The sequence below is a fragment of the Pterocles gutturalis genome, unplaced genomic scaffold (assembly GCF_000699245.1).
Source record: "Pterocles gutturalis isolate BGI_N339 unplaced genomic scaffold, ASM69924v1 scaffold36304, whole genome shotgun sequence".
NCBI classification, from domain to species: domain Eukaryota; kingdom Metazoa; phylum Chordata; class Aves; order Pterocliformes; family Pteroclidae; genus Pterocles; species Pterocles gutturalis.
Genome location: NW_010132027.1, coordinates 2124 through 19102, shown reverse-complemented (window position 1 = coordinate 19102; position 16979 = coordinate 2124). Strand labels below are relative to the sequence as shown.

At 39.5% G+C, this 16979-nt stretch overlaps 1 non-coding gene across 1 annotated transcript; it reads left to right on the top strand.

The window, feature by feature from the left end:
• Positions 1–257: 257 nt before the first annotated feature.
• On the top strand, positions 258–329 carry TRNAM-CAU. The gene has a single exon. It is a non-coding gene; the product is annotated as a tRNA-Met (tRNA).
• The last annotated feature ends 16650 nt before the right edge of the window (positions 330–16979 follow it).

Here is a 16979-nt window from a genome sequence, read left to right as displayed (position 1 = left end):
TCTTGTTTCCACAAACTGTTGTGTAGAGCTGTAGTAAAATAAAATTCTCTGTGGATCCAGTCCTAAATTATGGAGAATTGTATCTGTATGCCGCTGACACAGGTGACCCATAGTTTTTCCCCACTTAATATTATCCAGCTGGAAATTATCAAGTGAGTTGAAAAACATTCTCTACCCCTGTTGCCAATCTTAAATATTCAATTTCTAGTAATCAAAGACATCCAGACTAACTTGTGTGTAACTGAAATTAGAATGTGAGCAGAGTGGCACAGTGGAAGGGTGCTGGGCCCATAACCCAGAGGGCGATGGATCGAAACCATTCTCTGCTAAGTGATTTTTAGGCCAATTGCATAATGTCAAGTGTCAGGTCCTGCAGTTCAGCCACAACAACCCCCTGCAACGCTGCAGGCTCTGGGGAGAGTGGCTGGAAAGCTGCCCAGCAGAGAGGGACCTAGGGGTGCTGGTCGACAGCTGGCTGAACATGAGCCAGCAGTGTGCCCAGGCCAATGGCATCCTGGCCTGCATCAGCAATAGTGTGGCCAGCAGGACTAGGGAAGTGATTGTGCCCCTGTCCTCGGCACTGGTGAGGCCACACCTTGAATCCTGTGTTCAGTTTTGGGCCCCTCACCACAAGAAGGACACTGAGGTGCTGGAGCAGGTCCAGAGAAGGGCACTGAAGCTGGTGAAGGGTCTGGAGCACAGGTCTTATGAGGAGTGGCTGAGGGAACTGGGGTTGTTTAGTCTAGAGAAGAGGAGGCTGAGAGGAGACCTTATCACTCTCTACACCTACCTGAAAGGAGGGTGTAGTGAGGTGGGTGCTGGCCTCTTCTCTAAAGTAACAAGTGATAGGACAAGAGGAAATGCCCTCAAGTTGCGCCAGGGGAGATTTAGGCTGGTTATTAGAAAAAATTTCTTCCCTGAAAGAGTGATCAGGTATTGGAAGAGGCTGCCCAGGGAAGTCGTGGAGTCACCATCCCTGGAGGTGTTCAAGAAACGTGTAGATGTGGTGCTTAGGAACATGGTTTAGTGGGTTAGGTGGTGTTGGGTTGACGGCTGGACTTGATGACCCTTGAGGTCTTTTCCAACCTTAATGATTCTATGATTCTATAGATCATAATTTTTGTGTTAAAAATTTACTACAGAGAAATTAAGTATGTTTATCCTTAAGTATTGCTGAATGTGGCTGCTGTAAACTCGGCAAGATTTACATACTGACAGGTGAAATTTGGGCTGCGAATTTTAAAACTGGTTTTGGCCACAAGTCTAATTCCCAGCTGCACGGACAAGGATAAATATACTCCCCTACTTTGCGCATTTTAAGGGCTGGATGTTTTCAAATAAGGATATTTTCACAATTTTTTTTTTGAAGTTTGCTCACTAGCGTGGTCTTTTGTTCATACATCCTATGTCTACTCTGTTACTTTGCTAAAGCCTTGGCAGAGGAAGGCCAATCTCAGCAGTCAGACCGAGTACTGACACTGATGTATGCAGCTTTTCAGTGTCTTGATCTTGACAGATCATGTCAGTCTTTTGGTTTGTGGAGATAAAAAAGAGACAGGTCTGGCTTTTATGTCCTCTCATAAAAGTGCAAGAGAACCAGTTAGAACGTGTTTAAGATAAGAATACGAAGAGCCATGTTTTTTTTGTTGTTGTTGTTGGTTTTTTTTTTTTTTTTTTTTTTTTTTTTTTCCCTAAAGCAGCTGTTAGTATAAAGTTCCAAAGTATCAAATAGTATGCTATGGTAGGTAGGACTTCTATGATTACTTAGAGTTGAGATTGTACAAGGCAATCTTTGCAAGATCCTGTTGTCCTTGTTTATAATTTTACCAGGCTTTGGGTTGATTATATTTGAAAAATTTCAGATAAAACATTGTAGCCATCTCTGATAATTAGATTATACAAAAAGATGTTTTGTACTTGCTGAAAAAATGCTGCTCACTTAAAAGAAAGCTTCTTGGAGCAAAGACAGAGTATATACAATAGTGGATTGGCCTTTGCATTCTCCTGTGTTTTGGCAAATTATAAACCTCTGAAAATTCAGATAGCACTAGAGACTTCCACAATTTACAAGCTAGATCCTCTATGAGTTTTCTCCAAATTGAATTTGCTTTATTCCCTCGCAGCTGATCAGATTGTGTACACACCATCCTCACTTTTCCTAAGAGGATACCAAAGGACTCCTTCTGGCACTTGGGTTATTATAATGCAAAATAATAAAGAAGTTGGAAAATCTAACTTTTTTTTTTTAAAAAAAACAGAAAAAAATTCAGATCTGTTAGGAGTTACCAATTTAAATTGTAATGTCTGTAAGGAATTCTCTTCTCACCATGGGGAGAATTTTCCCAGTCCTGGTTTCTACTCCACTGGGCTGTGCAAGTCCCAGGTAGACTGGTGTGGAGTGATGCCATTTGGGTCTGCTCCTTGCAGCAAGCAGTGGCTGGCTCAGTATTTATCCAGTAAACTGGATTCAGTCAAGTTAAATAGTTATATACTCAGTGAGAGATAAGCAGCCTCTCTCTAGCATATAGACCTCTTGCATGAACACATGGATAGGTAATGGTGGTTGATCCCTGTTTCCACTGTTTGACTCATGATTCAAAGACCTTACAGGTCAACAGCAGGTTTTTTCATCCATTTGTAAACCACAGCATCCCATGTAGACCTCCTACAGGCTCATCTGAAGACACGGACAAAGGTGCCTAAGGCCACATACTGCCAGGGACGACAAAAGCAATTGAATATACCCTGCCTATGTTAGGGTGTTGGAAACGAGGCACCAGAGCAGAAGAGACAGCAGCCATGAGGTGGCAAAGCAGCACTCCCCAATGGCAGTGACCTTCCCTGTTCGCCACTGGTAGCACCTGATGCAGGAACACTGGCTCTCTGGAGCTTTTCCTCTGGCTCTCCTCTGAAATTCTTCCTCTTTTCCTGTCCTCCTTTGCCCTTTCCTGAGGCACAACTGATCTTTCTTCTGACTTACATTTTGCTGGCAGCAAAATTCAATTTTGCATCACAATGCTAAGAAGTTTTGAGTTATCTTTGACTTCACTCCAGGAGAACCAGGAAAATCAATAAAGAAAGCAAGCAGATAAGAACAAAGCACATACCACTAATTAAATATTTAGCCACACTTAAAAAAGGAGAGTACTTGTAATGAATGGTGTTGTGCATTTATTTTAATGTATTTTAACACTACCAGATGTTCATGAAAACTAGCTTTAGTATATTTAGGGGTCATAAGTAAAAAAAAAAAAAAAAGTATAATTTAATCTTTCCTATAGTGCTGCAAGTAGTTTTGTTTCGTACATAACCTTTTATTGTCAATCAAAATGACAGCAAATAGCTTGTTTAAATAAGAGATGCACTTTAATAATCAACTTTTAGCAGCTTTGGAAGCACATTTTAAGGAGGTGTAAAGTTATGTTCTGGCATTTCTTTAGGACATTTTATTTCTTCTTGACAGCATTTTATTTTACAGAACTGTAAAAGAAGTGACAGGTTATTGTGTACGTAATCATGGCTAATTTTTAACTTCAAAAACATCCCTGTGATCTTAAAAGCTTTTAATTTGTTCATGAGCACAGGTTCATACAAGCCTTGTGCAACATCTGTATGCTGTTTTAACAAATAGCTATAGTGGTAGTTCTCCCTCCCAAAAAGTTTAATTAGATTTAAAAAGTGTCTTAAGCTCTTGCATGATTTTGACATCTATGGACACCATCACAAATATTCACACTTTGAACCTGGTACTGCAAGGTGCTGTGGCTTTCATGGGAAAATGTTGTATTCCCAAATCACACTGAGATCGGTGGGTTTCAAGGTGAGCAGCATCTCAGAAGATGTGGTCAGTGCTTTGTAGAACCAGAAATACCTGGGAACTTGGAAGTCTGTGGCAAATCTCTTATGAACTTTGGTGAACCTAGGAATTTTGGGTCACAGTGCTCAAATACTTGGTTGATACTTCAATGATATTAGAGATCAAGATAATGGAAAAACATAATTGTATACGCCCTTGTTCCCTAACACACATTCTCCACTACTGCAACACACACTACATCACAGATACTCCTCTCTGGGAGGTCTTTTTAATTAAAAAGATGCAAACTCTGTTACTGAGAACTTTGTACACATCATCACAGTTGAAATTTATTATGCTGTTTATATATTGTCATGCGTGACAAGTAATTTACATTTCACTCAACACAGATAACTAAATAAGACTAAAACTAATCATATTCACTGTAATATTTTAAACTTTGTGGTCAGTTTAATGACATTTAAGGAAGCTCTGTATCTATTTCAAAGTTGTTTAAATTTTATTTTTTTAAAATACCAATTTTTTTGAAATTGGTATTAATTTCTATTCCTTCAAAAAATCTCAAAGTGATAAAACGTGTCCTCTGTATTTAATATCTAATCCAGTAGAATATCTTTAAACAGTTCTTGAAGTACATTTTTTAAGAATTACATTTAGTTCCTAATAGCCAATGTAACATGTTTGTAAGAGCCCAAAACTCTTCTATTTTTAAAAATTTGTAGTAGAAGCAAATGTAAGGTAGTTAGCAATGACAGAGTTAATTTTTAAACGATGATTGAAACTTACTGCTTCAGTGAAGCTACACTTACATATGTTAACTGGTAAGTTTGATGCTATTTGTGTTCGAGCAAAAATTCATTATTACTCTGAAAAACACGAGTGCTTTTCAGATTATTTCACACTTAATTCAATCTGGCGGTCCTTGATGTCCTTGCAGAACTGCCATCGATGTCACCAAGAGCAGCACTGAGCCCATACATTTTCTTCTTGTGTGGCTGGATCTGTCCCACTACCCAAAGTCCAGGCAAGGGGTGAGGCTCACGGTAACACCTATTTATAGTTCCTGCTTGCTTGGGGAAGTACAAGCAGAGAGTGAAAAGGGATATGTCTGTCCAGTTAGGTGATTGGGAACCCTCAGATGAGACAAAAAGCAAGCACTGCCTGGGATGTCAAGAGAGCAACGCAATGCCTGGGTTTCTAGCAGGTCACTGAAAATGAGGTGGGGGCTCCCTGCAGTCCTCCCCCACTGCCTGCTCTCATAGGAGTCACTTGCTGTTTCACATTTGATCAGTCTTGCTTTTGGATTGCTTAGTGTATGTCAGTTTTTGCTAAAAAGTTTAATTTCTGTCACTCATTGTTCAGCTCCTCTTATTAGAGTGCTTTTTGGCATATTCTAATAGGAGCAGAGTTGACCTGCAGATCAGATTTTGATACAGCCAAGCCACTACCAAAGCTATAGCAATCAAGATAATTTCCCTCCCTGCACTAAAAAAGGCTAGATAAAGGCAGATATTCATAAAGCAGCTGTTTAATGTCAACAGTCAGAAATAACGAGCTGTTTCCTCTGTATTTCTATTTTACATGGTGTAGCTCTCTTTAGTGACTGAAAGTCTACAATTTAAAAAAAACCTAGCAGTGATATAAGAAAAGGTATTTATTCACAGTACATGAAGATCATCTCATCAATATTTCTGCTATAGGATGCTGAGAAGAGTCTGTTGTCATTGCTGTACAAGTCCTGCAGAGTATCTGAGGGAAACGTAAGGTGTGTTCTGTAATTGTGACGTGAGTCGTGACTTTTATGTGCCACCTAAAACAGACCCGATTAAACAACATATCCCCTTCTGGCTGTATCCCAAAGCTGTTGCTCACTGTCGCTGCTTTGAGTTGGCCCTACAGCTTAATGTCTGTGGTGTCCTTCCATCTGCTGAAAGGAATATACCATACTGCATTTGTTCTGGCTGCTGCTCTCTTTGGTGATACCAGTCTGGAGGTCACCCAGCACGAGTGTTTGCCCCCTCCATTTCTGGGCATACAGGAGAATATGAAAGGAGAAGAGAGCCCTTGGGTTTGGCATGACTGTTTAACAGGGAATCAGCTGCTTCCAGTACAAATAATTGCATGTCACTGTTCTATCTTGATCTCCAAGGACAGAGAGCTTTCAAAATGCCACCAGGAGTTCTTCAGGCTTCTTAGATGAGTGTGTTGTTGTTGTGGTGTCTTGCTGTTAGCCAGGGTCAAAAACACAACAGTCCTCATAGCTCCTTCTCTTTGCACTAAAGATTTCACCAGGAAACGCTTACCTTTCAGCATATTTTCCAGCAGCAAATCAAATAACTTCCAAATAAGAAGAAAGAGCAGGCATCGGTTTCAAGTACTTGGAACTTGGAAGGAAATCTTTGTTGCATTTAGCCAGCTTCTGCTTTCTAATAAGGGCAAGGCAAGTATCCTGTGGTCCTGCCTGGCCTCCTGCCCTCTTGTGTCTGGCATGGATGACCAGTGGCTCTGTGCCTGTTCTTGGTCTCCACCCTGATGTCAGTCCACCTCACTGGGCTTCTGTCAGGTCACTGGGGTAACTGCCACAAGAAGGTGATCTGCCCTCTGATCTCCTGCCATGCTGCTTTCTTGGCAAGAACCCATGTTGGATGCGTGACATTTGGTCTACTTTTACCTTTAAACCTCCTGTAAGAGGACACCATTTTCTAATTCTCTAACTTGCAAGCACATAGGCTGAAGCATTTTTAGAAACTGGAAGATTTTGTAAGAGAAAATGTAAAACTAGAGGGAATAAGTTGAACAAAGCTGAAGCAACATGATCCATAAAACTATACTGATAGCGCTGTCTTTTATACGTGTGAAGAACAGTTTTTATTGTTAATTACTAGACTATAAGAGGCTTCCTAATATATTCAGATTTAGTACATAAAGCAAGGAATGTAACCGTTGCCCTGTAGGCTTTTTCCTGTGGTTATAGAGATCAAGTTCTAGCTTTTTTTTTTTTCACTTATTGGAAGGAATGACCCAGGTAAAGTAGATTTCTGATTGTCTAACATTGTCACAGTCAGTCTTTGCAGCTAATAGTTTTCATCTGTAAGATACTGTAGTAAAATTACAGATAAATATATTTAAGTGTCCCTCTGCAAGGTGTTAGGTGTCTGCTGGTAAATGACAATGAAGAGACATGAGACAGAGCTGGCTGAGTTCACTAGGCATGTATGGTGCCACAGAAAAGTTTAGTCCTGGGTGTTCTCTAAATGTGGAAGGAGATAATTACTTTCCAAAGAGGACTAAAAGACAATAACAATAATAGTAGTATGCAAGCAACATGGGTTAGTTTCTACTTCCAGACAGATAATGTGCTTGACATATTTCTGAGTCTTTTTCTATGCCTGAAGTATTATATAAAGCACTACTGAGTGCAGACAAGAGCATATTGTTAGGGTATTCACAAATGCAAGCTATGTGTGTCCAAGCAGACTGCTAAAATCTGTAGGAAATGTTTCCATCTATTATCAAAAATTATCTTTTAGCAACTAGAGAACATAATTCTTGTTAGCATGCTTTTGAGAAAATTGGATACAAGTGTTTCAAAATCAGAAAGACTGTATCTAATGCTCACAATTTATGAGTATAAAAAAATCTAATGCTAATCATAGTGTACAGCCTTGAGTCAGCTATGATAACAATGTGTGTGCATATACTTGTTAAGAGTACATTTATCAGCAAAATCCTTTAGAAAGAGAAGTTTAAAGGAACTTCATGATTTAAAACAAAGTTATATTATTTAGAAAATGCATTATACATAAAGAACTCTTGCAGGTATATCCATTGCATTTAAAAAAATCTCCCTTTGAAGGAATATGTACGGAATATGTGTCTTAGCAAATGAACTGCTAGAAAGGAAAAAAAAAATCATAAACTGTATAAATTAAAATATTATTTAGAAAAGTGGAATAACACAGCACAAGGCATTACTTCATCAAAGAAATGTGACTGCATATTTTAAAGTAACCTTTTTATTGCTGGCATTGAGAGCAATGCATGCAGGAAGAGGAGAGTAACCAGCATGGTCATTCGTGGCATTCTGAGAACAGAGAAATTTGCGGGCACAGACAGTGTGCACACACAGATCCACTAAGTCTAATGACAGAAGGATCATGGGGTAATGGACATCTGAAAGTATTTTTGCACTCATTTTAAAGAGCAAATTATAGAAAGTAAGCAAAGAACACTTATTTGTATAGTGACTTAACCTTATGAATTAAGATGGCTTCTTCACTTATATGTTTTTGAGTCACCAATAACCAGTTAACTTACTTGTGAAATGACTCACCGAAATGCATGTTAAGGAGGAATGGTGTTTTTCTCTATTTAGTGTTAATCTTTCTGATGAGGCTGATTTGCTTTTTTTGAAAAGCCTGACTGATGCCACCACCTGTTAACTTGGGATCACTGTATCAGATAAGGAACTATTTCCTTCTACCACCTGCTGTATGGAATAGAGCTGGCATTCAGCTGATATTTTTACATACTGGTGACAAGATTGTAACTGTTTCTCTAACCTGTATTTTAAACTAGGGATTTCCCCTGGAATATTCTGCTAATTTTAGCTAGTTCAAAATGCTGCAGTTATTAATTAAAACATTCAGAATCTGATGACTCAGGTTTTAAGAATTATGCTTTCTTTACTCATAATTTACTTTGGTTCCCTGCTAAATCTCAATATTGAATTTTAAAACTCTTGTTTTTTTTTACCCAATTTGTACTTGTTTTGCATAGAGTTATTTGTCAATAAGATGCCAAACCATGGAGGATGGCACAATATCTGCAATAATAAAATCTCATTATGCATAAATTAGGATGTAGACTGTTCATGTCCTCTAGAAACAAAAACAGGCATCCATTCCGAAATTACCGTAACAGCTCTTTTTGCCTGAACAGTTTCTTGCAAAGAGGACAGAGCCGCCTGTAATTTCTCCCTGTGTGCACTGATTTGATATGGCCAGTCTAAGAATGGCTAACTTCCAGGTATCTCACTAAACAGACTTATCTGTAGTTCCATGTTTTGTTGCAGCAGTTTTCAGGAGGAGATATGTATGTGAGCAAAGTACATTTCCCTGTAAGAGGACTGCATGCCACTGAAGTCCCTTTCAGGCCTCTAGGTAATTCTGTGAGTAGGGAACAGTCTTATAATTTTATTAAGTATTGAATAAAAGTGCTTATTATTGTCTCAAGGTGTAAGAAAGAGCTTATCATTATGTATGTGTGGGAAACTAATGTTAAAATTACGGTGGAATTAAGTGTTTCTTATTCTTTAGTAACAAATGCATTACTGAGTAGAGAAGCTTAAGATTTCTCTGGGTTTAGACATGAAAATGTTTAAAAGAAGAGGGAAATAGTATTAGGAAGAAAAAAAAAGAGGAAATGAAAGTGTCTTGGCTCAAATTCAAACTACTTTTATTTGAAGTACTGTTATTCAAATATTGTCCATTTTGTGATCCTCCAAGGTCTTAAATCAAATGACCTGATGATTTTGCTTCAGGGCTTCAGCAAACAGGGTCTACAACACAACGGCCGTTGCTTGGCAGGAAAGTCTTAGGACTGTCAATAATGATTATTTGGATTTTTCTAGTAACATTAAAGTTTGTGTCCTAGGTTACAGAAAGCACAAACACTCTCTCTAAATACTGGCTTTAGGCAAATGCCTCATTTTGTACCTCTCACTTGCTGGAAGTGACTTTATAAGTCCTATATTAAGTGGCACAGTGGCATCTCAGGAAAATATCGTAAGCTTTTATCAAATCAGTTTTTGAAGCACTGGAGGAAGTATCCTTGTACTTCTGTACCAAACTTCCACAACTTACAAATTTAGAACACTTGGTGACCTGTCCATTCAGCAGTCCTATCTTCAAATCTGTTCAGGAACATAAATATTTATGGCAAATATTTTGGGTCCTGCGTGGTGCTATATAAAGTTATTACCCTTTCGTCCAGTGGCTGTTCAGACCTAATCTAAATTTTTCCCCAAAATTCCTGACTAGAGGATGTAAAAGGCAAACTGAAAAAGCTTCCACTTTGATGCCATTTCTTTCAAGCTGCCAAAAGTAAAGCACAGGAGATTACTCCTGCAATAGGAAAGAAATTCTGCCCAGTAACCCTGGCTTAGACACCTCAACAGGAATGATGAGAGATCCCCGAGTTTGTTTTCTGTTACTGCCTTAATGAGATATGAAACTATGCAACAGAAAGCTGATCTAACTGCTATCCTGTAACAGATTTTCCACTAGGGAAATGGAAAGAATGTAATATATAGTGGAACATCATGAAGAAAATGGGTAACAAGCATGCCCAGCTTACTCTACTCAACAGCTCATGGAAAGAGAAGATCAAATCTCCTTTGGAAAAAATAGGATTACACATGGGTTTTCTCCTGGATGAATTCTGTAATTGCTATCTGGAATAAAACAACTCTCCTCCATCATTAGTTTTGTAAATCTAGAACTAATCTCAGCCAAAATAATCTAATTAATTTGGATTTATTTATCAAAATAAATATTTTGCTGTAATCTCCTTGAAGATGTAATCAGTTAGTCCAGTTAGGGAATCACTACTTTCTGCAAAGTCAGCATATCCAATCCAGCTATCAGGAGATAATCCTTGAGATCAGTAAAGACTGAGGTATAATATTTCCAGGTTTCACAGAATAACGGATTCCAAAGCAGGTTAAAATATAACTGAAATTAATTTTGGTAAGTGACTTAGAATTATATAAACTGCATCCAAAAAAGTATCAAAATAATATATGATTTATCAAAGAGAAAAACACTGAAAAAAAAAGATCAAGCTTCTTCCACCCATAACTTTGAATGCTGAGCTTATATATACAATATAGTTCTTGATGTACAGTTTTGTATTGCTTTGCCGTGGAAGTTCTCATCCATCTTTTGTTTCAGTGGTCAGTTTGGAACTTTTTTTGTGAGTCTCTCAGCTGGGAAAAGTAGTATATGAAGGAAGATTAAAAAATCATGTATTTGAAAAAACAAAATGAAGATGGTGGTTTATGGTGTCCTAATTCCGTGACTATCAGCTGACAGAGGGCTGACAGCTCTTTTCCTAGAAGTTTCTTGCAAGACATGAAGCATATACTCTCTCCAGGAAAAGCCTCTTAATGCTACACACATTGTCACTGTCCTTTTGTCTTCAGCAATTGCATAGTCACAGTTATGAATTAATGGTATTCTAATAATGAATGAGAATATCTTGCCCAGTGAGATACTACAAACACCCATGAATTTGTAATTCCTGCATTCATAGAATATGACTATTATGTCGGAAGGGTGAAATTAGTGCAAAACAAACTCACATCTCCTCTGAAACACATGATAAGAGTTCCCGATGCTAGCATTGTGCTCTAAGTAATCTTTTTTATCATGCTATAGAGACACACTTAGCACAGTGAATGAGGTTCAGATGCTCCTGGATCCTTCTAGTCTTTGTGCAGTTCATTCATATGGATATATACTTTAATACAAATTTCTGGTTTTGAGGAGTTTAATTCCTGCTAAAGCTAGCATTTCTCAAGGGCACAGGAGACCACTGGGTAAACACAGATTTGAGTTAGCACAATTAGGAACCGTTTCACTTGTTATTAACAATTCAACGCTCACATTTTATGATTGTTTTTGTGTCTTGCAATGTTAAATTTATATTCTTTTGTGGGTTAATTTTAGGGTACCACACAGAGTGGGACTCTGGAAAAGGCTGGTAGCTAGGAGAGTGCTATGTGAGCCAAATTATCCCTGGCATAACTAACAGGGTTGATATGAGAGATGAATTGGGCCCTATGTCTCTTTACTGTAGGGAATACTTTCTGTTGAGCCAAAGTAACAGCTGCAGTGTGCTTGTGACTTAAAAAAAAAAAAGCTTGCTTTTTTGGCAGGGTGAGTGCACATGCCTTTGTCTTCACAGTACAATAATTCTTATTTTTCTGAATGATTTTTAGGGGGTCACTTGTACATCTCAGGTTAGCGGGGATTTTTCTTATGCACTCTTCTCTAAGAGTATATGGTGACCTACACTTTCCACCCCTTGAAAGCTAAAATTCCCCCAGCTGATACGACAGGTGCACTGTGCTGATGGAGTGCAAAGTCGGAGTGAAATTCAGAGTGGGATTCCTGCCCAGGGTTAGCAGAAAGCACAGAGCAGTCTGCCAGCTTGTGTCCTGGGACATCGAGCCCCGGTACAGCCAGGGTGCTTGCACAATGCTGGGGGTAATACCTTGTAGCTGGCATATGTCTCTTCTCTTTCCTTCCCAAGGGATTTGTAATGATATCTTAACCTATAACACAAAGAAATCATCTGAATCAATTGTAAGCTGCTTAAATTAGTATCTGTGGCTGCTTGGCATATATTTAGTTATTCACAAATAATACTTTTTGCCCATAAACTAGTATTTCGTAGACAATACTGCAAAATTATTTGTGTTGAAAATAATGCAGGATCTCAATAAAAACCAAAGAAAGCAAGTTCAAATTACAGGGTATGGTATGCAGTACCTTTCAGTCTCTAGGTAAGCCTATATTTCACAAGATAAAACTTGGCAAAAGACTTCATCTTAAATAATATAAAAGTAAAAAGCTTTCAGTTACCTTTGATTAAGGGCAGGGTAAGCATGCAGACATTAACCTTAGAGTGAGTAACCATTGTTCAAAAACTATTATAGTGTGAATGCAGATAATAGCGTAAATGTATACATACTGTGGGGAAACCCCCCATTTTTTTCTGAAGAGCTTTTAAATCAGACTAAGAATGAAAAAGATTATTGTATCATACTGTTGAAACCATTTACAATATGCTTCAAAAAGCCTAATTTCTAAAGATTTCTTAGAATTAAATTTATTTCATTCCCTTTAAATTCTGTGGGTTCCCCTGCAGGGTCACTCTGGTCCCCTCAGTATCCACACCGCATGCACACTAACGTACGTGCTCCGGGCTCCCTCTGGAGTGACCAGGCTGGCCGAAGGGACAGTCTACTCCAGCTCCACCCAGAGAAGATGGATGAGATGATGCCAGGGTTAGATTCTTGGCTCACCCGAGAACATCTCCAGCAGTATCCCTGCTGTCCTCACACCTTCACCTTTCTTTATACGCTACTCTAACACTCACAGACCTTCCCATCCTGCTCTCAAGACTAGAGAAGGTCTTAGAACTGTGCTATCCAGTGTGTGGATTTTTTTTTAAAATAACTTCATACTTGACCACTGATAATTTTAAGTGCCCTTTATTTGGTCATTTAGCCTCTATTTTACTCATGTCAGTGACAATCTATGTATATTTTCATTGCAACACATATGGTGGTGTTGTGTACTGTGGGGGTCTCATGGCTACATCTTCTTCTCCCTGACCACTGGAGCTGCAGCTGGGCTGGTGGGCGGGCAGAGCCCCTGGCAGGGAAGCTGAGGATGGGGCAGGATGGTACAGGGTAAGGGTAAGGAGGAGACAGCAGGGTAGAGGATGGGGAGAACAGCATCAGACCAATGTGGACTTCAAGTTATTTGGAATAAGCCCAGAGTCCTTGCTGAAAGGCAGTCTTTGATAGTGTTTTGACAGATGATGCTGCTGTCCCTGAGTCTCAGGAGAAAAGCCAAAGCTGCCTGCCGTGGTGGTGGCTGGGCTTGCAGGATCAGCCCAGCTGCCACCGCACACAGAGTACTGATTCACCTGCACACAGTGATCCAGCCAGACGCCCCCCTCAACAGCCCCACCTTCAGCTGCTGCCTGCAGACCAAGCTGTGCAGGAGGCATGGTGGGATGCAGATGGGAAGGGCCATGGGACTGGCACGGAGCTGGGCTCCCTTTGAAGGCTCAGCATCTGGGCAAGGCCAACCCACTCCAGACAACAGTAGCGTTGATCAACAGGGACTCAAGCCACTCCTGACCTGGTGCTGGGGGCCAGGTGGCTCCATGGTGTGTATATAAATATATATACACACATATATATATATGGTATAAACACAACCTCAAGATAAGCATCAAAGTGTTGAATAAGAGAAGTGACTGAAAGCTGGGCAGATTTGTGCAATGGGTTTAGTGTCCTGATAAGAAAGGTAAATAAAGAGCCTGAAGGATTGATTTCAGTTGTATTCCACAAGACAGAAAAATAACGATATAATAATAAGAAACTAAAATACATACTTTATATGGTCTCCTTTTCCAAATGAAATTTGTTCATAAGTCTTACTTTTTGTAACAATTTTATAACAATTTCACTTACTTAAATACTGCCTTTTCTGAACAACTGAGTTTTATACTGCTACTATAAACGTGCTGGAGGGAAGAGATGCCATCCAGAGGGACCTGGACAGGCTGGAGAGGTGGGCCTGCACAAACCTCACGAAGTTCAACAAAGCCAAATGCAAGGTCCTGCATGTGGGTTGGGGCAACCCCGAGGGCAAATACAAGCCGGGCAGAGAATGGCTTGAGAGCAGCCCTGAGGAGAAAGACTTGGGGGTGCTGGTGAATGAGAAGCTCAACATGAGCTTGTAATGCTCACTTGCAGCCCAGAAAGTCAACTGTGTCCTGGGCTGCATCAAAAGAAGCGTGGCCAGAAGGACGAGAGAGGTGATTCTCCCCCTTTACTCTGCTCTTGTGAGACCCCACCTGGAGTATTGCGTCCAGCTCTGGAGTCCTCAGCACAGGAAGGAGATGAACCTGTCGGAGCGAGTCCAGAGGCAGGCCACAAAAATGATCAGAGGGCTGGAGCTGAGAGAGTTGGGGTTGTTCAGCCTGGAGAAGAGAAGGCTCCAGAGAGACCTTATAGCAGCCTTCCAGTACCTAAAGGGGGCTACAGGAGAGATGGGGAGGCACTCTTTGTCAGGGAGTGTAGCAACAGGATGAGGGGTAATGGTTTCAAGCTGAAAGAGGGTAGATTTAGATTAGATATTAGGAGAAAGTTTTCACTGTGAGGGTGGTGAGGCACTGGAACAGGTTGCCCAGAGAAGTTGTGGATGCCCCATCCCTAGAGGTGTTCAAGGCCAGGCTGGATGAGGCTTTGAGCAACCTGGTCTAGTGGAAAGTGTCCCTGCCCATGGCAGGGAATATGGAACTTGATGATCTCTAAGCTCCCTTCCACACCAAACCATTCTATGATTCTGTGATTCTATGATACTATTTTCCACTTTGTGATTTTCAGTCAAAACCACTTACAAAAGACCACTGAAAAATGGAGGCAAAAAACAAGTTAAAAGATTTAATAGCTAATCTGTGGTAGGTTGTGCTGGACCTAAGGAAGGAATTAATTAACTACTCAATGTGCATTTTTACAAATCCTACTCTTTTATCTGGTGATCCTTATCTACTGCAACATGGTAAGTGTACAATACAAATATTTGAAAAATCATGACGTAATTGCAGTTCAGTTTGTCCATGCAGTCCTAGTGAAACCCTGAGGAAGGCGAGTGGTTTCAGTAGCACAGAACATCCTTGTATTTCATTCACTTGCAAAGTAATTGGCACAACATACTTCATTCCAAACATATCCGCTGAAAGAGATAAGTGAATAGAATAAACAGTGTAAATTGATGGATTTATTTCACTAATGTAGGAGGCATTTTAAAGGCAATTGTTCAATAGCAAGTTTTAATGTCAATGCAGATTTAATGAAGTCAGAATATATTACATCGCCGAGGACTGCATTTGCAGATGTAAACCAGCATAGTTCCTCTGCCTTAGCTGGAGCTTTACCATAAATTCCAGCCTTGAAAAATCTTATCAAATATTCTCAGTTGCTTTTCCTTTCTTCCTCTTCTGTTTCTTTGCAGGCTAAGACTGTTTTCTCCTGATTTTTTCCCCCTACATTTCTCTTATTTTAGTAGACCTAATAATTCTCTTCTTCCTCTCCACTTTGGTCTCTTCAGCTTTCTCCAGGATCCTTTTTTTCTTTGTTTCATAGAATAATCTGAGCTGGAAGGAACCTCAAGGTCATGTAGGCCAACCTCCTGCCCCTGCTTTCAAAGTTAGTTCAGGTTGCTCAGGACTTCCTTGTCCAGTTGAGTTGTGAGTATCTACAAGGATAGAGTACAACCTCTCAGTGTCCTTGTTCCAGTGCTTAACCCCTCATGTGAGTTTTTATTTTTAGTATTTAATTATGTATTTTTGCAGTTCTGCTCCTTTAAAACAGCTTTCATAATTCTCCAGCTTTGTTTCATCCTCGTGCCTGTCTCCACTCTTCTACCTCCTAAAGTTGTAGCAAACATACTATTTCCATGCTTTCTGAATTTTCTGATGTACTTTATTTCTTCATAATAGAAATACACCTCTTCCTTTGATATACAGGGCTATATTTACTCCTCACAAGATTCAAACTGATGCCATATGGGTAAAGGTTGGGTTGAATGACCGTAGCTTATTGCCCAAAGCCATACAGGTAACATTAATATTACTAGAGCAGCCTAAAAAACCTGTCTTGATCTCCTTTGCTCCTGCACAGCCAACCCATCTTGCATTTGAAAATCACACTTGTGCCTAATACCTGTAGAGCTTCAGTGGTTTCTGAAAGCGTAGTGGCTGCTAAGTACAAAAAGGTTTTGAATGCCTGGTCTATTTGAATGCCTGACATTGCCTCAATCACCAGATTCACATTTGGAAGCTTATTTTTTGTTTAGGATGAAAACTTGAAAAAACAATTGAAAAAATTCTATCGGTTGGCACTGGATTTTGAGCAATAGTCCCGTGGCACTGCCAGGAGCTACTGGAACAATGCTAGCAAACTAAATAAATGTTCTCAATTTGAAGGTGCTCTAAACAGTCAATCTTTAGACAGAGATGGACCTTCAGTGGTTACTATAGAAGAGCTGGTGTTCCATTCTAATGGAGAGTACAGGGAAAGTTAAGAACATTAAAATGGAATTTAAGATAAGTAATCTTATTGTTTTTAAAATATTCACATTTTGAAGTAAACATTGCCTTTTCTAATACTGGAAATACATATATAAATGCATACATAAATTGTTAAAAATATGAATCATCTGTTTACGTTTGCTTTGAAGTAGGCTACAACAAGCTTTGTGCTTGAAGTGAGAACGCTGAACTTTGTCTTCCCTGATGCTTAATGCTTCTGTTCATTTTCAGAAAAAATAATTTTGCAAATCAGAAACATGTGAAA